This window comes from Pseudorasbora parva, chromosome 15, assembly GCF_024679245.1.
Source record: "Pseudorasbora parva isolate DD20220531a chromosome 15, ASM2467924v1, whole genome shotgun sequence".
NCBI classification, from domain to species: domain Eukaryota; kingdom Metazoa; phylum Chordata; class Actinopteri; order Cypriniformes; family Gobionidae; genus Pseudorasbora; species Pseudorasbora parva.
The window spans coordinates 32,558,114-32,583,145 of NC_090186.1; the positions used below are offsets into that span (position 1 = coordinate 32,558,114).

General features: G+C 42.3%; 1 long non-coding RNA gene across 1 annotated transcript; it reads right to left on the reverse strand.

The window, feature by feature from the left end:
- Positions 1 to 11: 11 nt before the first annotated feature.
- LOC137041479 (uncharacterized) lies at positions 12 to 16,281 on the reverse strand. Its single transcript, XR_010898103.1, has 5 exons — positions 16,168 to 16,281; positions 8,555 to 8,656; positions 5,520 to 5,629; positions 5,297 to 5,345; positions 12 to 121 (listed from the first exon to the last, which is right to left on the reverse strand). It is a non-coding gene; the product is annotated as an uncharacterized lncRNA (long non-coding RNA).
- Between the last annotated feature and the right edge of the window lie 8,751 nt (positions 16,282 to 25,032).

Sequence of the window (25,032 nt, forward strand, 5' to 3'; positions counted from 1 at the left end):
AATATACTCACCACTTTTTGTATTTGTTTAGCGTAGCTTTTGTACTTCTCATCATTGGGGTCATTGAGGCTGGTATCAAAAGTTTTCTCTAATTTCATTGACAATTTAACTGTAAAAAAGACTAAACAATACAAAAATGCATTTATTAATAATAATAATAATAAATAATAATTCATTACATTTATATAGCGCTTTTCTAGGCCCCTAAAGGGCTTTACATTGAAGGGGAGAATCTCCTCAACCACCACCAATGTGCAGCATCCACCTGGATGATGTGACGGCAGCCATTTTGCGCCAGAACGCTCACCACACACCAGCTGATTGGTGGAGAGGAGACCGAGCAATGAAGCCAATCAGGATATGGGGATTATTAGGAGGCCATGATGGACAGGGGCCAGTGGGCAAATTTGGCCAGAATGCCGGGGTTATTTTTAACGACCACAGAGAGACCACCTCGGTTTAACGTCTCATCCGAAAGACGGATTCATCTGGTTCAGTCACTTTTTTTCATTCACCCACCATATTTATGACCATCAACTGGACAGAGTAGTAGTGGTGGTTTCAAAAACAAATGAGCAGAGAATAACCAAGAATCTCAGTATACCTGCGGCCTACTAATTAAACATAAAAAAAAATCATATGAGACACTTTGGATTATAAGAATGAGAATGTTTATCCTTGGCTTAAATTAGATTGCTGAACACATCAGAACCAAATTCACTTTCAACATGGCAGAAAGACCTCAGGCTCAACAATATCTGATTTTCCATTGGATTCTGATTATAAATTTATAATCACAGTATGGTTATAAGGTCATGAAACATCTACAGATTCGGGAAGCCAACTGTCACGTCACAGACAAGGGAAAATGGTGCGAGGACTCAAGTGCAGAAAATGATATATTTATTATTAACAAATAAAACATAAACTCAAAACAAAACCCACGAGGGGGAAAAACACATAATAGAATAATAAAATATAAACTTAAACAAACCAACAGAATCACGGGGAGGACGGGAGACGCAGACATTACACAAGGATCCAACACAGACTGACAAACACAAGGAGCTTATAAGGGGAAGAAATCAAGAGGGAACAGGTGGGGCAAATGAACCAATAATCAGATAACAAGGGGGAGGGATCAGACAATGACAGAAGCAAAAAGGCCATACTGACAAAACCCACATGTGCACACAAGACAGGACAGGCATGTGACATTACCCCCTCCTTAAGGAGCGGCTACCAGACGCTCCACTAGGGACGGGCGGGACAGACCAGGGCGGGACGGGCGGGACAGACCAGGGCGGGACGGGAGGGACAGACCAGGGCGGGACGGGAGGGACAGACCAGGGAGGGACTGACCAGGGGGGCACGGGAGGGACTGACCAGGGCGGGACGGGAGGAACAGGGGAAACAGAGAAGGAAGGAACAAACAAGGGAAGGGTCAACAAGGAGGGAATAGGGAAAACAAAATTTTCAGGAGGCCATGGTGGCACACAAAGTTCGAATGGCCAGGACGGCCCGCCGAGGTCGGGAGGCCCACCAAGTTCAGGCGGCCGGGGCGGCCCGCAGAGTTCAGGCAGCCAGGGCGGCATGGGTAGAGCAGGGCGCCAGTGAGGCGCGGTGAGAGCAGGACTCCTGGGTGGCGCGTTGAGTGCAGGGGACGCCAGGGAGGTGCGGTGAGAGCAGGACGCCTCAGCGGCGCACGGAGAGCAGGACGCCTCAGCGGCGCACGGAGAGCAGGACGCCTCAGCGGCGCACGGAGAGCAGGACGCCTCAGCGGCGCACGGAGAGCAGGACGCCTCAGCGGCGCACGGAGAGCAGGACGCCTCAGCGGCGCACGGAGAGCAGGACGCCTCAGCGGCGCACGGAGAGCAGGACGCCTCAGCGGCGCACGGAGAGCAGGACGCCTCAGCGGCGCACGGAGAGCAGGACGCCTCAGCGGCGCACGGAGAGCAGGACGCCTCAGCGGCGCACGGAGAGCAGGAGGCCTCAGCGGCGCACGGAGAGCAGGACGCCTCAGCGGCGCACGGAGAGCAGGACGCCTCAGCGGCGCACGGAGAGCAGGACGCCTCAGCGGCGCACGGAGAGCAGGCCGCCTCAGCGGCGCACGGAGAGCAGGACGCCTCAGCGGCGCACGGAGAGCAGGACGCCTCAGGGGCGCACGGAGAGCAGGACGCCTCAGGGGCGCACGGAGAGCAGGACGCCTCAGGGGCGCAGGCAGGGCGTTGGGGAAACTTCTCCAGTCCAGCAGTATCCACCGGCACTGGGACCACCGGAATACGATCTGCTGGCATTGGGACCACCGGAACATGATCTGCCGGAACTGGGACCACCGGAACACGATCCACCAGCACAGGGACCACCGGAACACGATCCACCGGCACAGGGACCACGGGAACACGATCCGCCAGAACTGGGACCACCGGCACACGATCCACCGGAACTGGGACAACCGGAAATGCCTCCGGGGCTTCGGATAAAGCCCTGTGCTCCTTCCACGCATGCAGGACTGCCACCACAAAGCATCCCATCACAGCCCTCCAGGCCGTTTCCGGACTCGGGACCACCGGAACGGAGTCCACCGGCACAGGGACCACCGGAAAACGATCCACCGGCACAGGGACCACCGGAACACGATCCACCGGCACAGGGACCACCGGAGCACGATCCACCGGCACAGGGACCATCGGCACGCGATCCACCGGCACAGGGACCACCGGAACACGATCCGCCGGTACTGGGACCACCAGCATATGATCCGCCGGCACTGGGACCATGGAAGGACTGGGGCCCAGGCGGTTGATGAATTCCCAGAATCCCAGACTCCCCATACTATCCATTACCTCCGGAGAGAGGGGCATGTCGAGGCAGAGATTAAAAGTTTCCTTCCACTCTGCCTCATTGAGTCTAAAATGGTCCACCTCCCTGAGGAACCTGCCTGCGAACTGTTGCACATCCGTCCCCTGTTGACGGATGTACCGGGAGTTCAGGTAACGCATTACCCGCAGGTTCTTCTCCCACTCCATAGGAGGACACCGGGAGAAAAAACAAAAACGAAAACAACAAAAAAACAAGTCCTGCTGAGTCCTCAAGTGGTTGGATCCTTCTGTCACGTCACAGACAAGGGAAAATGGTGCGAGGACTCAAGTGGTGAAAATGATATATTTATTATTAACAAATAAAACATAAACTCAAAACAAAACCCACGAGGGGGAAAAACACATAATAGAATAATAAAATATAAACTTAAACAAACCAACAGAATCACGGGGAGGACGGGAGACGCAGACATTACACAAGGATCCAACACAGACTGACAAACACAAGGAGCTTATAAGGGGAAGAAATCAAGAGGGAACAGGTGGGGCAAATGAACCAATAATCAGATAACAAGGGGGAGGGATCAGACAATGACAGAAGCACAAAGGCCATACTGACAAAACCCACATGTGCACACAAGACAGGACAGGCATGTGACACCAACATCCGATTCATCCACAACACAGAGATGGAAAAAACTGAGCAAGCGTAGTGGAGGTTTGAGGTTAATATTATACCTACAAGAAAAATCAGTTGAGGTCTTGATCTTCAATTTGACTGATACAGTTTTGATGAAAGAAGAATAATCTATCTTGAATAAGGGTCTCTTGTTTGATCTTGTTTCTCATTGGTCCAAAGTATTTGCTGGTAAAAAAAAACCCTTGGCCGTTGCTCCCGAGGAAGCCCCGATGAGGTCCGATCAAGCCCCATTGAAGTGACAGTGACGACTGGCTCTGGCACACACTAGCAAGCTCGCCTTCAGCCCTGACTGTGGACACACAGCTAATATGGCCACACTTCAGGAAACGACCAACACGGCATGTTTCTCATCTGGTTGCATTGTGGCACCAACTCCTCTTCTCAATATCTTGTACAGAACCACAATCAAAATCACAAAATTTATGGCTACAATAGAGGGAGCTGGAAACACAAATGCCAGCAGGGCCTTAGAATAAGAACAATCCAGCCAGCATGCATATTGTTTTGTAATTTTTACAACAGCTCCTATAGCTGCTGATGGCTTAGATATGCAGTGCACGATTTACACACACCAATGTCCAGTCTTGAAATCAATCTCAAATTATGTTATTGAACATAATGCAAAACACTTATTTACATACTTTGATGGCGATAGTGGACATCCAACTTGTCGCTTTGTGTGTGTGTGTGTGTGTGTGTGTGTGTGTGTGTGTGTGTGGCTAAAAACTTTATGTGTTCTCTCCACCAACCTGTTTCAAAACCATCTGTGGACATACTGCCCCCGCCTGGTGTGACAGCCTGGAATACATTTACATTAACACTGGCTCCTAAACTCCTGACCTACAATTATCTCTTAAATTATCCTAAGGAGCCAAAAAGGGTATATGTGCACTCTGAAGATCAGTCCTTTGTATCTTTAAACAACAGGCACATTTGGGAAACAGCTCTATCCAGTAATCCTGTTTTTGTCAGGAGTGATTTTGCCTTATGACCAGGAACTACTTGGAGTCTCCCACCCACTCTAAATAAACCATCCATCAACAGAACTCCAATAGTCTCCAAGAGCAAACAGATCTTATGGTACTGCTTGAGCATACCCCTTGTCCATAACACAAGTGAGAAAAGCTGTGCATTCTTCTAGAAACTCCTAGTTTCCATTAAACGTTATTTTAATTTGATTAATTTGATGACATCATTCTTCCTGAAGGATAAGCCAATACAGTAATGACATTACACACACACACACACACACACACACACACACACACACACACACACACACACACACACACACACACACACACACACACACACGTTGGTCTATGTGGTTTACAGGGACTCTCCATAGGCGTAATGGTTTTTATACTGTACAAACCGTATTTTCTATCCCCTTACACTGCCCCTGCCCCTAAACCTACCCATCACAGGAAACATTTTGCATTTTTACTTTCTCAAAAAAACATCATTTAGTATGTTTTTAAGGCCATTTGAATTATGAGGACATTTGATATGTCCTCATAAACCACATTTATAGTGTAATACCAGTGTAATATTTAATATATTACACTGTATAATTGTGTCCTCATAAACCACATAAACAGGCTCACACACACACACACACACACACACACACACACACACACACACACACACACACACACACACACACACACACACACACACACACACAGATTCTTGATTTTTATTTTTTATAAATAACATCCAACTATTGTTAGGACAGTGTGTACAAGTAAGACAAGACCATGAATCAGACCTGCACTTCTTGGTATTCTATGATGCAGTTGCTCGTCTATGTTGCTAAACTGAAAAAAATAAAATAACAGAAATATATTCATTTATTCAGAAATATTATCATTTATTTATCACATAATCTACTAACAATCATGTTAGTAGATTTTGTGATCAGGTCTCCATACATTTTACATATTGTATAATTTGTGTTTATGTTCCTGCAGTATAAATATATTTTCCCCTACCTCTTTATTTACATTTGCTTCTGGAAACTCTGTTGTTTCCACAACACATTCATAAGTCAGCAGAAAAGACAAAATAATTCCCACGAAGAATTTTAATATCTGTCCAGCATCTGAGAAATTGAACATTAAACATATAAACACATGAACATACATGGACAATTAAAATGAAACACTCCAGTGCCCTGTTGCATGAAGCTGGTTTTAGTTGTCACCCAGGGGTGCGTTTCCCACAAGCATCGTTGGCCAGCTATGGTCGCAAGTTCCGTCATTATCAGCAAAGTTCAACCAGTTGGTGTTTCCTGAAACCATCGTTTCAACGAACATTCGCAAACAGCATCGCAAACTTTTGTGGTCTGAACGACAGATCTTGACCTGTGGTTAGAAGCATAGTTTCTTGTTTGCATAACGTGGATTTAATAAATCTTTAACTTGAGCAAAATAAGCAAGCTGACATTCAGTACGATCATATCTTTTATTTCGAATACATACTAATGTAATTTATGTCTTTTAAGTTTGTCAAGATATTTAAAGCACTACTTTTAAAGAGTGCGCATGTGGGGACGTGCTCTATACAAAAGAACGAGCTTATGATTGAATCTGGAAATAAAGCAAAACACCTAGCATGAATTTGATCTCAAAATAATTAATTAAAAGCAGTTATCACTCCACCACCTGAGTGATGTCATTAACAAACGAGGTTGACCGACTGATTTGCGACAGTTGGTTTTGGAAAACAGTTGTGACTAGTTAGTTGATTTCTTCAACCATGCAATGTAGTTAAACAGTGAGTTACGTCGTTGTACGGAAAAATGCACCCCAGATAAATTCAAAATTAACTTGAGCAAACTCTGTTTTTTCAGGCTAAACAAGGTGGATTGGTTTTTAGCAGTGTTCGTCGCCATGATAAATTATGCTACACAGCTAACCTGCTCAAGAGCAGGTTTTATTCTGGGTTAGAGATCGCAAACCGAAACAGCTGAGTAGAGTGACATGTATCTGATTAAAAAACCTAGTCAGTGGAAGATTATGTATGCATGCATCTCAACCCTTCTCATCCCCAAAATATGAATTTTCCATGTGATACCATGTTAAAGGAAAAAAGACCAACGTTTTCTTCCTTTTTATAATTAAACTTTTTTTTTTTTTGCCAGTCTTACTGAATAAGTGCATTATCATCCTGATACACGGCCAGTGCTGGGTAGTAGGCAAACAGATTACATGTAATCTGGATTACATAATCATATTTTAAAAATGGAGTACTTGTAGTTAGATTATTCTTTATTCTTTTCTCCTTTTTTTACATTCAGAAGATCTTCCAGGTTCGTGGAACTGAATTGCACACAAACAGAGACCAGCCGCTATAGTCATGTGCCGATCACTGAAAACTGAGACCCACACATTATTTGATTACTGGATTTATAGAAATCATTTCACTTTTGCAAAGTATTTTCTCAACATTGTATATCAAGTCATGACAGTAATAGATAACCTGCCCTCCAAGAAAATACGACTCTATAGGTCATTTTTCAAGCACCTTATTACGACCTACATTTACGCTTTAAAGTCATGCGCCCTCTAGCTGGCATAAAAATAATGACTGTGTCATGTTCCGTTCGACATCATGAAATTTTGATTATCGTTACCAATCAAAATGCGTTTTCATTTTAATGCAATGCGTGGACTTTTTACCCCCATTTGTCATATTTCCATTCAGAATTTTTTTATTTTTATTTACAACTACACCCACCCCATCCCTAAACCTACCCAGTGATAATAGTGCATACCCACTTTATGAGCATGTGTTCCCTGGGATCGAACTCACGATCGCATGATCACGTTGTTGTTGTATACTGCAATGCTTTACCAACTGAGCTATGCAAAACCTGAAATATTAAGCAGATAAAAGGGCTTTATAATGAAAGTGTCCTGCTGTCAATTGGAGCACAACTTTAGAAAACGCTCCTGTGCGTCTTTTTTAATTAATTAAAACGGTCCTAGTATAGTTGCCCCTCTGTATTTTCTAATGTACGCAAGTCAAACTAAACAATCAAAATTACACCTCAAATATTTTTTCCCCAAAGTTATTTATGTCATGGAAGGCAGTTATCATCACGATGATTTAATTTCAAGTGTTCGTTTTTAAAATAAGTTTAGTTTTATTTAAGTTATCTGATGCTATAAAAACGGGGTGTGTGGCGTCATGATTGACAGCTGAGATCGACGTCTTCTCTGAGTGAAGTTGTCACTGAGGCTCTAACTGACTTTTTTCTGGATTTTTGGGAGCAGATATGAGCTTTAGCTTTAATTTCTTAATTAAAACATAATTAATTGTTCTGCATCTGTGGTAGTGTGGGCGGGCTTTTGATATCGCAGCTGTATTTCCTGCTCTACTTCCTGCTCTCTACTGCGCAACTCCGGTCCCGAAATCGCTACTGCGCAGACTCGGTCCCAAGATGTCAGCGCCGTGCAGGACGCCTGAAAGCTTCAAATCTGCCAAGCAGAACCGGATGATGTCGAGTCGTCCATATTTTTTTACGGTCTATGGTTGCAACAATAATAACAAACACATGAATTATTATTTGAATTATCACTTAGAGAGTCATTTAATCATATATCACTGTCTTTAAAATGTACAAATTCATGGCATGTAAATATGAAATGCCGTGAATTTTTACATTTTAAAGACAGAGATACATGATTAAATGACTCTGTTATAATTCAAAGAATAATTAATTTGTTAAATAATAATTACTGTGTTTTATTTATTTTCATTTTTATTATTTAATTATTTAATAGGTTTTCATTAATCTCACAAACCCCTGCAGTTCCATCATAAACCCTAGTCTGGAAAACCCTGATGTAATGTAAGAAACAATACATGTTTCACATTGTCTGTAGCTCAAGACTTCGACTGCTGACACCACTGAAACCAACTTTTGGCACTAGCAGAAGTGAAAAAGTAGCTCGGCCGTGAACATTGACCCTGTCACGCTCCCGACGAACACAGTGAACAAAACAAATGTAGTCTATTGTACCTTGTCCAGCCATGTTTCTCACTGAAGTATGTCGGTCAAAATCACATCAACAGATTTCTTCAGAACAATTATACAGGTATGGCTCATTCAGGTAACTTGCATCTGTAAAATCAGAAATCAGAGAACAATGAAAAGATTAAACAACGGGACCAGGGCCATGCACAATACACGTCACTGTCTCAAAACGCTGCATGTAGCCTCAGTTCATGCTTGGGATGACATATACCAAGTTTGGTCTGAAAGTTTGGTCAGACCTGAAATGCGTTGAGCTAGGGAATCAGGGGAAAATTTATTTTGTTTCTAGCCCTTGGTTCAAAAGTTATTAGTATAAATGTAAGTTGCTGTGGTGAATGTTTGGACTGACTTCTATCAGTGTGCCACAATTCACAACTTTTTACCATACATTTCTATACCATAGACACCCATGGCAGAAGAAAAAGAGGAAAACTAATGGATACAATAGGTGTCATCGCACCATTCGGTCAAACTCTGGAAATACAACGGTCTGATGGTTTACAGGTTCTATGAAGCCAGTCCCTCAAAAATATGCAATGGTCTCAGATTGGTTAGCTGGCCCATTGTGCTCTGATTCGCTAACCACCTAGTGCACATGTTTGTAGATCGGTAAGTTATCACGGAGTGTGGGTGGGGCGCCGCCATTATATGATTTCAACACTGACAGAGTCGGAGCCTGCTGGATTTACAACACAAGATTATCCACTTCACCTGATATATGTAATCTGGCATTACGTGAGGGAACAGGGTCGAAAATGATTGTGTTAGTTGATTGAAAAAGTTATCACGGGCTGTCGGCGTCCGCGCCACCGTTATATGTTTAAACACTGAAGGAGATGGGGTATGCTGGATTTACAACACACGATCATCCACTTCTCCTGATATATGTGATATTTGTGTTTATGATATGTGTTTAATGTAGTTTGAAGTGTATGAAACCTAAAATAAACATTAAAAGACACTGAGTTCACTCCGTCTCTGGCTCAGTGCCAGATCAACGGCATTTTACGAACTATTAACATTACAGGAAAACACATAGACGAAAAATAAATCATACTAGGTTGTGGCCCGTAAACAGCTTCTGTTTTTAAAGTTGGAACTGCTGCATCTTTCAGGACAACCCTTGGTGCGAATCCTTCATTGAACTCGCAATGATTGTGAGCTTTCCTCCGTAAAAATGTGCAGCACAGAGTAAGATTCAGGTAATAATTATAAAGGAACCAAGTTAAAAATATCTTTTTACCATTGATCCCTAACTCTCCCCTCCCTAGGAAGGCTGAACAAAGTGGACCAGCAATCCGGATGAAAATAATAGTTCTGTCGGCATTGCACAACCGACGGCACTCCAGCCTACTATTCCACAGCAATAAAAAATGTCAAAATTTCTCAGAAATGACGTTTGAATATTCCCTCTAAAAAAACATGAATATTCGAACTATTCAAACATCTTGTTGCACATTTTGTCAATGACGCCAGGACAAATTAATACAAAGAGACATAACTACTTGTATAGGTAGTACAGTACTACCTACTACTAGCCTATTTAAGTTTAAACATATTTGACAACGTATTACTTACACAAAAACAAGTAAATCAGTAAATCAACTGCGGCCAAGACCGCAGACCTCTCTCTCTCTCTCTCTCTCTCTCTCTCTCTCTCTCTCTCGCCCTCACGCTCTTGTTTAAAAACAGTTAAAATGAACAAACTCTGAGTGCTGATCAAGTTTTGTGCAAGCAATTTAAGGTCATGACTCTTGTCCCAAATATAGCAGGCTTTATTCAGTGCTCCGAGCGAGCTGTGCCTTGGTAAACATGGAAGTTTTAAATAATCGGTAAATAATCAAACCAGTGGAAGCAGTGCATTTATCCTTTATTCATGTAATATCTATTCAGTCAGTACAGTAGCCTCCACGTTAATGTTTCTGTTTAACGTTAAATAAAATGAGGCATGGTAACTTTATTACAGAGCTTGCATAGAACTTTATCCCATGGCTCAACACAAAAATTTACCCCTTACCGACCAATATCCAAAGTTCTTTCAGACATGGCTTTTTAGTTCCCTATCATAGGAACTCGAGCTGCGTCACCGCTTTGGGAACGCCTCTGCGTGATTGCGTCGTGAAGCACATGTGTCATCAGATCATAAAGGAAGGCGGAACGTCATAGGCGGGTGACGTCACGGACCCGGAAACTATAAAGCACACCAGCAAACACACGCCGTTAGTTTCTGTTGTTTTCATCAAGCGCTCTGTGTCATTTGTCTGTCCAAATATCTGTTTGTGTCTGAGTTCAGACCCCTACTACACAAGTTTGCACTCACACTGATATCAGAGGAAGGAGATTATGGCGAGCGAACGATCGTACAGATAGTGTGTTCCTTCCTGTCCTCACTACATTACGGACAGGGATACACACTCTATGTGCATTGTTTGTTGGGTGATCAGCACACCCAGTCAGCACTCAAGGGTGCTGGCTGTGAACATTATGAGGCTCTGCCTCTCCGCGAGCTGTGATCCCGCCGGGTGCTCTTTGAGGAGGGCGTACCGGCTCGCGTTCCCCGCGGCACGGGCTCCGCTGCTGCTGAGGCACAGCGGCAGCTCAGATGAGCGGGGTTCACATATGGATCTGACGGAGGGGTGTGAGACGGGCCAGCCCTTTCTCAGCCTTCACCTGTCAGATCCAGTGCCGCTTCTCTGGGTTTGGGAGCCCGCACTGCAGTTTCTCCCGCCCGGGGAGCGGCCGCGATGCTGCAGCTGTCTTCCTCCGAAGAGGTGGATGTCTGCAGCATCGATGCAGGGGTTGAGGACTCGCCACTTCAATCCCCTGCCAATGAGGAGCATCATGAGCGAGTCTGTGTAAAAGCAGGCTTGATGAGCGCGTTCTCCCCGCGCGCTCTGCTCAGCCTCACACTTCGGTCTATAGTAATACAAGCATCGGTGTACATGTGATACTGTTTGGGCAGTCAGTTCCTGAGAGTGCTGGCTGTGTTCATTGAGAAATATCTTGACGCGTATAGAGAAAATGCGCATGCTTTTCAGGGATTTCATCCTCGCGTCTGTGGTCTTTCATCTCGAGGGATGAAAGCCAAATATGTTGTAGACGGATCGTATCTCGTGTTTGCTGAGGCAGCGTGTAGATGACGATTCCGTATGAATAAAACAGTATCATCTGGTCATTATGGCAGATTTAATTCTGAGGAATTACAATTAACATTATCTGACTTTGAGGAGTTAGATATGTTCTTTCAGTCTATCATTCGGAACATGTTCATTAATGGTTATTATGGCTTTAATTCTGAGGAATTAAAGGTTTTATCTGACTTTGAGAAGCTAGATATTATCAGCCTATCTTCCATATGGTAAAGATGGTCATTCAATGCCAGGGGTTTTAAAAAGAAAAGGGAATTAAAACACTATGGCAAAGACCTGGTCGTCAGAGAGGCATTTTCTTGTTACGAGCTCCTCGCATATGGCGCAAAAAAAACAGAGCGTCGCCATTCGCTAATGGTCGGCGATCTCAGGCGCAGCCTTTTAATGATAAAACTGATCTGAGGACAGTTATTATTTCAAGGAAGGCTGCGTCGAAGAAGTCCGTACGCTACGGTGTTCAGGGCTGTGAGGGTCATCCCCTCCGGGGGCATCGTAACGGTGCTTACCTCAGTACACGGTACCCGTCTGTCCTCGGCACCCTCACAGGGTCAATCCACCGACCCCGCCCAAGCGCCGGGGCGTGGAGAGCCCTCGCAGGTCATCCAAGGATGGCTCGCGCCCTCTGAGGAGGAAGGTGGCGCTGTCGAGTCCCCTGCCGGTCAGCCGTTTCAGGGCGCTGCACTCAGAGTACATCAGAGGCCAGCCTCGAATGGCTGGTATCTTTAGTAGATATTCTGACTAAATCTGCCATAGATATCTCAGTGGGTCCTGCAGTTTTAAGATCGGTACGGCATTCAGTTTTGATGTCGTCCACCCAGTTTCTACGGGGTTCTGCCCACGGTGGTGGGCCCCGAGCAGGCTCTAGTTATGTCTCAAGAAGTACAGGCTCTGCTGCAGATAGGGGCTTTAGAGAGGGTTTCCCCGCCCGGCAGGGAGTCAGTCTTTACGGCCGGTACTTCATCGTGCCAAAGAAGGATGGAGGGTTGCACTCATCTTAGATCTTTGCGTTCTGAACCGCTGTGTAGCAAGCTCAAGTTCAGGATGCTTTTACACAAACAGATCGTGTCTCAGATCAGGTCCGAGGACTGGTTTGTCACGAAAGATAACAAAGATGCATATTTTCATATCTCCATCCTTCCACAGCACAGGAAATACCCATGGTTCGCTTCAGGGTAGAAGCTTACCAATATCGGGTGCTTCCCTTTGGTCTAGCACATCACCCTGCACGTTCAAGTGCGGACATGCATTAAATCGACGACCGGTTGATTCTGGCACAGTCAGCTTGTCTCGCGGTTCAACATCGAGATGTTGTTGTCGCGCGCACACGAGGGAGTTGGGCTGAGGCTCAACTCCAAGAAGAGTGTTTTTATCTCTAATGCAGAGAATAACGTATCTAGGTCAGTCGCCATGCAGGCCCGGTTTTCAGAGCTTCGCATAGGGTCGATCGGCTCGGCCCCTCCGGGGGCAGACAGTGTTACCTCGGTACACGGTACCCGTCTGTCCTCAGCACCCTAACAGGGTCGATTTTAAAGCAGAGGATGAACAAGTGGGTGGTCGAGGCTATCACACTTGCTTATGTGACAGCCGGACAGCCTTCTCCTTGGCCGTCCGGTCCCACTCTACTAGGAGTATGGCTGCTTCGCAGGCACTTTTGTCAGGTTCCTCCCTGCAGGATGTCTGTGATGCCGCAGGTTGGTCTTTGCCGCATACCTTCGTCAGATTCTACGAACTTGACATTTATTCTACTCCTGGGGCTCGGGTGCTCGCCTCCTGACACTTCACAGGCGGGCATCCGGCTCCTATGGGGGCGTGGGTATTCTCATTCCCAAAGCGGTGATGCAGCTCGAGTTCCTATGATAGGGAACATCTCGGTTACGTCTGTAACCTTAGTTCCCTGAATTGGGAATGAGACGCAGCGTCACCGTGCCATACTCCCCGCATGCCCGCAAGCGCCTTGTTTCATCCTGTTCAGAAGCTAATGGCGTGTGTTTGCCGGTGTGCTTTATATTTTCCGGGTTCGTGACGTCACCCGCCTATGACGTTCCGTCTTCCTATTGGACTGATGACATACGTACTTCACGACGCAATCACGCAGAGGCGTTCCCAAAGCGGTGACGCAGCGTCTCGTTCCCAATTCAGGGAACTGAGGTTACAGACGTAACCAAGACGATTTTGGAAGGTTAAAATCGCTTTCTCTGCTGCGGTTGAGTTGGGCTCTGCACTGTCTGCCATCTTCCATGCAAGACGCCTCAACTTTTAGCAGTGACGCTGTACCTGACAGTCTGACTCCTGTGACCTGTCCCTGAACCCTCAAGCCTTGTTTATACTTTCGCCTGGCTCTGCAGCGCAAGCCTTCGCTGACTGCGTGTGCTCTTCCCTAAACGGACGAGCCGTTTATATTTGATGCACTCGCCGTTGTTATATTCATTGAAATGACAGATGGCCCATGAGCACGGCCACTTGCCTCTACTACCGTGGGTGTTTTATTTCTCCCCACTTTTTTTTCACTCGAATATTAATTTTCACCTTCAAAATTCGTTTTAAAAAAAAAACTAGTTGAATATATCGAATTTAGAATATTCGTTGACACCTTAATACAGAGTGTCCTCAATCAGAATTAAACGAGACGTCCTTTGTAGGACACACAAGCAGGAAATATCACGTTGCTATGCCAAGACGTTCAGCCTCGTTGCGCTTTCATGCCAGTTATATGAATGAAACGTATTCATAACTAATGTTTCTTGCCTTGACAGCAATGTACTGTTTTAAACGTTTAAAAGCACTAAACACTTGTAATCATGTTTACCACAACTATCTGTTTGAGGTAATACAGCTTAAAGGTGCCCTAGAATGAAAAATTGAATTAACCTTGCCATAGTGAATTAATAAGAGTTTAGTACATGGGCATCATATACTGTACTGTATACATATAGTCTCAAACACCATTGCCTCCTACTTCTTATGTAAATCTCGTGCATGAAAAACACCACAGAAAAATAAGTGCTTCTCAACATAACGCCTATGACGCAATCGCTGGGATCATTAATGTGTACACCCCCAACATTTGCATATGTCTAAACATGTTCATTGTCAGGTGGAACTTTTCGTTAAACATAAAAAAAAAAATTGAAAAACAAATTATACACTTTACAAAAAGGTTGTATTATTTAACATGAACTAACCATGAACAACGCCTCTGTTTAGCATTAGTTAATCTTTGGTTACGTTAGTTAATAAAAATACAGCTGTTCATGCTTTGTTCATGTTAGTTCACAGTCCATTAACTAATGTTAATAAGATTTTAATAATGCATTAGTAAAAGTTGATATTAACATTAACAAAGATAAATGAATGCTTTATAAGTGCAGTTAATTATTAGTTCATGTTAACTAATCTAGTTCAGTAATGTTAATTAATGAACAAAGCGAACAATTTAGTCAAAGTTGGTGGTATCTACAACGGTTAAAATGTATAAAACTTCACTTTGCCCTCAGCCAAATTGATCTGCCAAGGAACAAATTTTAGATTCATGAGAACAAAGATCGCCGGTTAGATCTACACAAAAAGAATAATATCTCAATATCTCAAGACGAATATTATCCACTGCAGAGACATCAGAGTCAGCGGCAAACGTAAGAACGACTAGCCGAGGAAAGGCTGCTCTCGTTGGGTTAACGAGCGATGGGTGACCGCTGATCGTCTGAATCTCACATCTCTGAGAACGCCAAATCAAATTGTCAAAAGGCGCTCTCTTTATAAACAAACCAAAGATTTGAGCTTTAAACAACTACATTCTTGCCTGAAAAGGACTTAAAACTACATTTTTTTCACATTAACAGCATTATTTTATTATGTGGGATTTCTCATCCTTTTGATGCTAGTAGCAAGACCTCTGATTCTTCTCCCAAGTTGCATCGAAACATTACTGCCGCGAGTGCCCCCAACTGTTTGGGGCTGGAATTACATCTGTGATCGTTGTGAAAAATTCTCCGGTTGCTCTTCTCGTCGTTGATTGATGAAACGGGGGCCAATCAGATTCCAGCAGGGGCCAAGGCCCTTGTAGCCCTGCCTCTAGAATCGCCCCTGTCTGTTTGGTATTTGAATATGCAATGTAAAAAAAATGCACTTGGGTTCTGTGTCACCTGTTAAACAAGTTTAATTTTCTCTGTTATTTCCTTGTTCTCTTGTCAGAACATATATATATCTTGAATATATACAAGAATTACAAGCACAAATAAGCAATGGTTGCACACCAGTCAACTGCAAACTGCAATTTTACCTTAATTTAGGTCCATTTCTGCTCTTTTACGTTGATAACAAACTCATAGCAAACTTTTAGAAGTACAACACAGAGCAGTATATTTCAAAGTCAAAGTAAGCATTTCTTTCTATTAATTTATTTTAAAAAGGCAGTTTAGAAGAATAAGCACTCTGATTTGTTACTCCTACCTGGAAACAGCCATGTTAAAGAAATGCAGAACTTGGTCTCAGGATCCGAGATTTTGTTTCCTTGACAGGGTTTCCTTGACACGTCTTTATGCAGGTCACCACAATAATATGACTGCGTGTGTGTCACCTGCTAGACAAGTTACATTTTAGGGCCCTAGCCCTTAAAGGGCGCAGAGCCCTATTGTTTTCTTTAGAGTTCTTTTTTTTTTTTTTTTTACGACTATTCAGGCATTTTTGGGCCCCTTCCCATGCTCGAAAACTCTTGAAACTTTGCACACGCTTCAGAATGCGCGGTCATCAGGGCCGGGCTGAAGATGGTAACCGGGCGTGTCAGGGGGGCTCGACAGCGCTCCCTAAAGTGGGGTCTGAAAACGTGGTCTATAAATCAAACACACTTGCACGTACATACATGAAACTCGGTACACATATAGAGCTCATCGGGCCGAACAACTTTCGTGCTCTAAGTTATGTGTCAGCCCAACAGGAAGTGAGCTATTATGGGTTGTTCGGAAAACGCATGCTCTGGAATTTAACATACTCCTCCTAGACGATACACCCGATCAGCACCAAACTCGGACAGCATGAAGTCAAGACACTGAAGATGCTAAATTGGAAGCAACTTTTTGATATCTCAAACGGTTTGGCCGTGGCGAAGAGACGATTTTATGACGAGAAAAGGGAAACAGGAAGTGTGTTATAACTTTTGCATACATTAATTCATTTTGATGAAACTTCAGCTGTGTTCGTTGTAAGAGGCCGATCACATGGATATGACTTTTGTGAGTCAAAGTTATAGCGCCACCAACTGGCAGCAGGAAGTGTGTCACTTTCAAAATTGCTTTAAATCCCCATCTTATTTTCACCCGATTTACTTCAAACTTCATCATTATAATGTCAAAACATGGCAGATATAGACATATGAATGGATTCCTGATTTTTGAAATAATGTTGTCATGGCAACGTGTCAAAGTCTAATAATCTTTTTGGGTGTTTTTGAGACTCTTGGCATGCTTGAAATTGCATGACACTCAACACACACATCAGACATGCTGTCCAGAAGATGCAAGCAAAGATTCAGAAACAGGCATGGTAGAGGGGCTCAGTAGCGCCATCTTTTGTCCAAAGTGGGGGGTTAGTTTTATCTGCAGTCACCAAACTCGGAATATATATTGTACTTTTCGAGCCGGACAACTTTCTAATTTACAGTCATTAGCTCTGACCAACAAGAAGTCAGATAATTTGGTTGGAAGATAACAAAATGTGGAAAGCGAGCTCTGAGTTTTTACCTTCTCCTCAAAAGTGATACATACAATCTCATCCAAACTCGGACAACATGAAGTAAATATACAGAAGATGCTAAAATGCGAACGGTTATTGGATATCTCAAAAAGTTTTCCCTTAGAAAAAGCCTAAAAAAAAAGACAAAATAAGAACACAAGTGCCTGGTTCATAAATAAGGTTATACTCCCCCCATTATAGCCTTATTTATTCTATATATCACCTTTTTTTTTTTTTTTTTAACAATTATGCTCTCACTTAAATGACCAGTAGAGGGCAATATATACCAACTATTAGAACCACCAGGAGAAGTGTGTCTGTATGTGGAGTTAAGTTATGGAATAGTCTAGGGCTCGAACATAAGCAATGTAAAAGCATTCACCAATTTAAAGCACTGTATAAACAGAAGGTCTTATCTCATTACAAGGAGTGTGCGGTTTAAATGTGTGGTTTTGTATATAGAATCTGTGTTATTTTACCTTTAGGTATTCGGATTACCATTGTTGGTATTATTAAATTAGTATAGATTTATGTATTCACAGTCTGTTATCTTACCCGGTATGTATTCTGATTATCATTGTTAGTATTATCAGAATTGCTACTGGCAGTAATATATGGTGTGAATCTAAGGATTGTTGTGTTATTATTTTTGTTTGTTTCTGTTTTTTCATGCTTTGTTTTTTGGGGGGATTTTTGTTTAATTGTTTTTTTTTCTTCATATGAATATATATTGAATTGTAATTGAATGTTGGAGAATGTCAATAATTAAGGAAGCTTTTTTGTTTTGGTTGTTTTTCCTGTTTAATTGTAACCGGGGTGGGTTTAAATGAGTTTTCTTCTACCCACTCCTTTTCGAGCAACAGTTGGAATTGTGATGTCATAAGTATGATGAATTTAACTTGTTGTACTGACTTATCAAAATGCTTCTTTATTGCCTTGGTTATGTGTCTTTATATGTTGCTCGAAATAAAATAATTTCATTCATTCATTCATTCAGAGTATAATTTTTCATAAAATGTTTGAAATACATTATTAATTTCTTGTGGGTTCTGGGTTATTCTGCCTGCTTCATTTAATATTGATGGAATGATTGCCTTTTCTTGTTTACGCTTTAGTTGATTTGCTAGATATTTGCCCATCCTGTTACAATATTGGTATTGTTTGTATTTGAGTTGTTGGATAAGGAACTGCATTTTTTCGCTGATTATGATTGGATGAATTGAAGTTTCTGTTATATGCAGTGTTAGAGAATTACTGTTGAGAAAAAAATCCATTCGGGAAAAGGATTGGTGAAAAGAAGAAAAATAAGTATATTTTCTGAGTGAAGGATTATTCATTCTCCAACTATCGTCAAGTCCAAAGGTAGTCATATATTGTTTTATTGTTTGTGTAGATTGCCAGATTCTTGTGGAGTTAGATGAATTTGATCGGTCCATTTGTGGGTTCATAACAGTATTGAAGTCTCCAGCAATAATAATATTGTTTGTGTCGGGTAGTAATGAGAAGAAATTATGAAAGAAAGATGGGTCATCATTGTTTGGTCCATAAATATTAGCTAGTGTGTAAGCTATATGGTTAATGGATAAAATGATGATGATAAACCTCCCTTCTGGATCAATAACAGATGTGTTAAGTATTAGTAGGATATTTTTGTTTATTAGTATTGAAACTCCTCGTTGTTTACTATTGTATATTGATGAGAATATGTATTTAAATTGATTAAATGTAAGATTTTCAAGTTCTGATTTTGATAAATGTGTTTCTTGTAAAAAGGATATATCTGCCCCTAATTTCATCAAATGGTTGATTATTTTAGTCCTTTTTGCCTGGGTCCGGAAGCCCCGCACATTCCACGATACCATTTTAAGTGTTTGCGTGATTGTTGTTTAAATGTCTATAAAGAAGTAAAATTAAGGAGAAGAATAATGAGAGAGAGAGAGAGAGAGAGAGAGAGAGAGAGAGAGAGAGAGAGAGAGAGAGAGAGAGAGAGAGAGAGAGAGAGAGAGAGAGAGAGAGAGAGAGAAATGGTTGGGGAGAGAAAAAGGAAAGAAAACAAAACAGGAAAAGGAAAGAAAAAAAGGAAAGAAAAAAAAAACATTTGGGATGGTGTGTTTGTGAATGTGTGTGTGCGTGTGTGTGTAGACAATACATATACACAAGTACGATGTGACATAGTGATACAAAATAAAGATATGCATAATTGTAGGTGGATTAAGATCCACGTAGCCAATGCGTTAAAGTACATAGAGAGGGTGGTGGATCGCATCAATATATATCATGACAGTCACTGATTTGTTCGATGTTACATGGTAAACTAAAAGAGCCAGGGAGTAATTTTGGAGTCGCGGTTGAGCTGCCCTTCGATGTAAAGTTTGGCCACAACTATATTTGCACGATTATTGTTCTCTCTGTGTCGTTTAATGATGGGATAGAGGATTTTGTGCCGGTCGTTTATTTCACGTGGAAATTGGTCATTTAATCCGTAGTGGGTGCCTTTCAGTTCTTTGCCTTTACTTTTTATGAGTTCTTTGTGTTTGAAATGTTCCAGTTTAGCGACGATCGGCCGAGGTGCTTTATTTGAACGAGTTCCGAAACGATGAACTCTATGAAAGGTGATTTGGTTTACAGTGTCCGGTGGGAGTTTGAGTTGAGTTTTCATGAAGTCTCTGATAGTTGCCTCGGGATCGTCGGACGGGTGTTCAGGAATGCCAAAAAATATCAGGTTCTCACGCAAGCTTCTAGTTTGAATGTCCAGAATGGTTTCTTTCAATGTTTTATTTTCTTTTGTGACCGCATCCAGTTTGTTGTTAATGGAAGCGAGTACACTGACCTCAATTTCTGTAGTTTGTAAATCGCTGGTGTCGGTAGATGATGTCTTCTTTTGTTTGTTTGGTTTTGGAGTTTGCTGCGTTGTGGTGGTATCTATTTTGTAGCAGTTGTAGTAGTGATTGATGTATTTCTCTAAGTCCGTTAGTTTATCCAGTGCACGAGGAGTGTGAGGCTGCGGTAGCCGGTACTTGATCCAAGATTTTGCCACTACAGTTGTTAATACAGTAAGTACAGTTAATACAGCTCTTAGTGAGCGCGTGCCGCCAAGTTGAATCTCACCCTCTCTGCCTAATGTGAAAGTCATTATTAAAGACATTTTCTGAAGCCAGAGCCCCCACAACCAGGCAGTTTTATGCAATGAAATGGTCAGTCATCTCAGACTGGTATAATGCACGTAACCGGAACCCACAGTCTTGTGAGGTAGCAGAAGTGCTTGTCTTTCTACAGGAGCTAATGGACGCGGGTCGCTCCCCCTCCACGCTCAGAGTTTATGTGGCCGCAATAGCGGCATTTCAAATTCAGTTGAATGGTCAATCCCTGGGCATATGCGAACTCATAACACATTTCCTTAAAGTGGCTAGTAGGCTTAACCCAACTCGCCCTTGCACAGTTCCTAACTTCCTATATGGAATCTTTCCACAGTCTTACAAGCTATGAAATGAGCATCATTTCTCATTCATCATTCAGCTCTCTCCGCGTGTCTCGCTCTCAGACTGCTGGAGCTTAAGTTACAGCCTGCTCTCACTGCAGCTTGTGTTTACTGCCAGCTTGTTATGGTAGCGTGTGTGCCCTCTCTCTATCAGTGTGCTTGCACTGTTGAGAGCGCGACTTACGTCTTTGCTGCACTCGCGGTCTAGCGCATAGCAGTAATGACTTCTCCCAGTCTCCTCTTCTCAGGCAACTGGAGTTGTTCAGCATTGCAGTAAATGAGCCTGTTATGAACCATGCACGCCTGCACACAAAACACTGTTGAGAGCGCAACTTACATCATAGCTGCTTTCTCTGTTTAATGCATAGTGGTATCATAAAATGGTGGCCAAGCCCTGTGCCTCTTTCACTCTCTACCACTTTCTCAGTCCCCTCTATTCAGGAGACTGGAGAGGTTCATCATTGCAGTAAACAAGCCCATTATGAAACGTGCACGCCTGCACACAAAACTCTGTATTAACGGCCATCCTAATGAACAATTAGGAGATTTTCCTCTGTTGTGAGTGTAGGCAGTGTGTCCCCTATATAGTGTGCACCCCTGCATTTAAGCACTGTTTATTCAGCGCTACAGAATCACTCAAAAGGACACAGGAGGCAGCCCAGACAGGCTGGTCAGGAAGAGAGGAGGGGTGAGTCCTGTCCTGGTCTGACCCCTGAGCAGACATGCTCTTCAAGGGCCTTTTGTCCCCAGTGGAACGGACTCTCCATCCCCAAACGGTTCAGATGATATACAATGTTTTCAGGAGGGCAGAGGTCAACCTTTTCGCCTCCGAAGACAACTGTCACTGCCTGATTTATTTTTTCAAAGAGCAAGGATGAGCTGGCCCATGAATGGCCCAGCTGCTTGCTTTATGCTTTTCCACCAGTCCTGCTAAAAAATAATCAGGGAATGCAAGCATACAGTCCTGCTAGTAGCTCCACTTTGGCAAACCCACCACTGGTTACCTGAGTTAATTCAGCTACTATCAGCAGCCCCATGGCCAGTTTCCCTGAAAAAACCCCTCCTTTCTCAGGCGAATGGGACAGTCTGGCACCCCGTCCCAATCTCTGGGCACTACATGTCTGGCCACTCAAAGGGACCCCGAGTACCTCACCAGTGAGTGTCCTGAGCACATCAGTGAAAGTAGAGCTCAGTCTACAAGGCATCTCTATACCCTTAAATTGTCAGTGTTCTCTGACAAGGGGTTCAGCCAGGAACCATAACCCAGTGTTATGCGAGATATCACAGAGACTATTTTTTTGCCAGGGATGTTGGATGCAGCAGTCTACACAACATATATCACTGCTTATCATGCACCGATAGCTGGCCAATCAGTAGGCAGACATGAAATGGTAATAAAATTCCTAAAAAGAGCCAGGAGGCTTAACCCTACCCCCCCTCCTACTTGCCCTCCTCGCCCAGTACTGTTTTTACTGTAAACTGCTCTGCTGTTAGCACTGGCATCAGTTAAGTGTTTTGGTGATACTCTCTGTGAATGTGCCATGTACAGAATTTGGTCCAGACGATTCTAAAGTCATCCTCAAACCGAGACATGGCTATGTAACCAAAGTGCTTTCAACAATGTAACAAGGCACAGGTAATCACCCCCCTCCCCCCTAGGGCTCTTAGAGCATATACTGAGCATTCCTCCCACTTTAGACAGTCGGAGCAGTTCTTTAGACTTTTGGTCACCAAACAAAGCCTGGCCAGATGGCTAGTGGACGAAATATCATTAGCTTATGAAACCATGGACCTTCAATGCCCCATAGGTGTCAAACTCCACTCCAGAGGCATGGCCTCCTCCTGGGTGTGGTCTAGTGGGTTTCTATTGGTTAATCTGTAGATCAGCAGGCTGGTCCTCACGTATGCTTTTACCCGATTCTGCAGCCTGGAAGTCTTTGCACTGCAGGCACAACTCCTTGCTGTATAAAATACTAAGACGGCCTCTGCAAGCCTGTGCTATTAAAAAGTTGACATCTGGGGCCTTCATATGCTTCAACGTAAAAAAAAAAAAAAAATAATAATAAAAAAAAAATAAAAAAAAAAAATAATATAATATATATATATATATATATATATATATATATATATATATATATATATATATATATATATATATATATATATATATATAAATAAATAATTTATTGTAGTTGTACTTGTAGTTACTGGCCTTCTTGAGCCCAGTAGGCATATAAATCTATTTATATTTACAAATATATGACCATGTGTCAATAACGTGTCTCTAGTCTTGGGCACTTAATAGTGTCCTACTGGAGGGAGTACATGTCATTACGCCTATAATCCATAGTTTTCATGTGTCGTCACACGCTTATAGGAACGCCCACCTGGGGGGCAAAACAAAGCTCTCCTCCATTGCCCGCCATTAATTTTTACCAGATTTGTAGTCAGTATTAATGCAGTAAGACAGTGACATTAAAATACTAAATTCAATATACACCTCATTGATGTTGGACACTTTGCACGGGAAAGCGCTGATGAACGCAGAATGTTATTTCAACACAAGGTTTCTCGCTAGGGGTTTTTGTGATATAGTGAACAAGTTCTCAAATTTAGTTTAATATTGTTTCATTGTTATTTTTCTAATACCTTAAACAGTATTTAATTTCTTATTTGTGTTATTAGAAGAAAAGTATGTTTTGTGCATTTAGTGAATTAATTATTTTCATTTTGAATACCTGCGTCATGACGTCATGCTTGTTGGTGCGCGCCGGTGGTGTGCTTCATTTGTAGTATAAATCCAGACGAGAAGCCATCATCAGTGTTCCTCTCTTCATTTCTCCCTTATTTTGAGGTAACAGCAACGTATAATGCACAAAACACACTTTCAGTTTAAGTATAAACACGTTAATATATGAATGAGTTTACATGTTTACTGCTGCTATTTTATACATTAGTAAAAAAAAAAATTGTGAGCTCGGTGCGTTCGAGCACATTGTGATGTTCTAGTTATTAATACGAAGCCAGGTACAACAGATGAACAGGTTACATTTTATTTATTTCTCATTAAAGCACACACATGCACCAGCGTGCTCATCCTTCTTTTTCTCCTCTCTCCTATTTGTACTTTCTCTTCATACCTACTTCAACCCCAGTGGACTAAGTAAGTATTGCACTGCCTAACAGCTAGAACACCACACACGATTAGCATTAATCCGCGATTAGCGCGAAAGCCCGCTACATCAATGTTTAAGCTAGAAATGGTATTTGAATCTATGAGATAATATTGTTTAGCGTCATTAATTATCTTCAATTTATACATGTGGTCGTTTAATCTGCAGTGATGTCTGTTAACTTTGTGTTATGCTTTACAATTGAGTGAATTTATTACAAAAGTGAATTTTGTCATTCAGTATAATATTTCAGACAACAAACCAAGCAGTATGTTGAGAATGAGAATATGGATTGTATTTTAAATGCAGTTTTACATCATTATTATTTAGATAAAGGTTAAATACTGGTGAAAATGTTATGTATATAGAAATTATTGATTAGAATGTAAATACTGAATATGCAAAATGTTTTAATGAGCAAATACGTTGTTAATGCTTATATTCAGTCATTACTATGCAAAAGGTATACATGTGTTGAGCATATATGTATATTGTGTAAAATGCACAGTTGTAAGATGCATATAATTGCATCAATTCATTTGTAGTATAAATACAGACGAGAAGCCATCATTAGTCTTCCTCTCTTCATTTCTCCCTTATTTTGCAGAGGTACTACAATTTCCCCATCGAAACCCATTATAAAGAAACACAGAAACAATACATTCATATTCTGGGCTCATATACTCACCTGTATATTGTATGCATCATCAAAAACCTGAATTGTATTTTTTAATATCGCTGTTTTAGTACATTTATAGCACTTTAAAGGTGGGTTTGCACTAATGCAGATTCTTTAGTCGTCAGTTAACCCTATGTCTGCTGCTTGATCAGCTATATAACAGTTTTACTGCATAAGTAATCTGTTTAAAATTAAGTGGCGCAACTGAATTTAAAATAAAACCCATAACAACATATCCTAGATTAGTGTTAAACTTT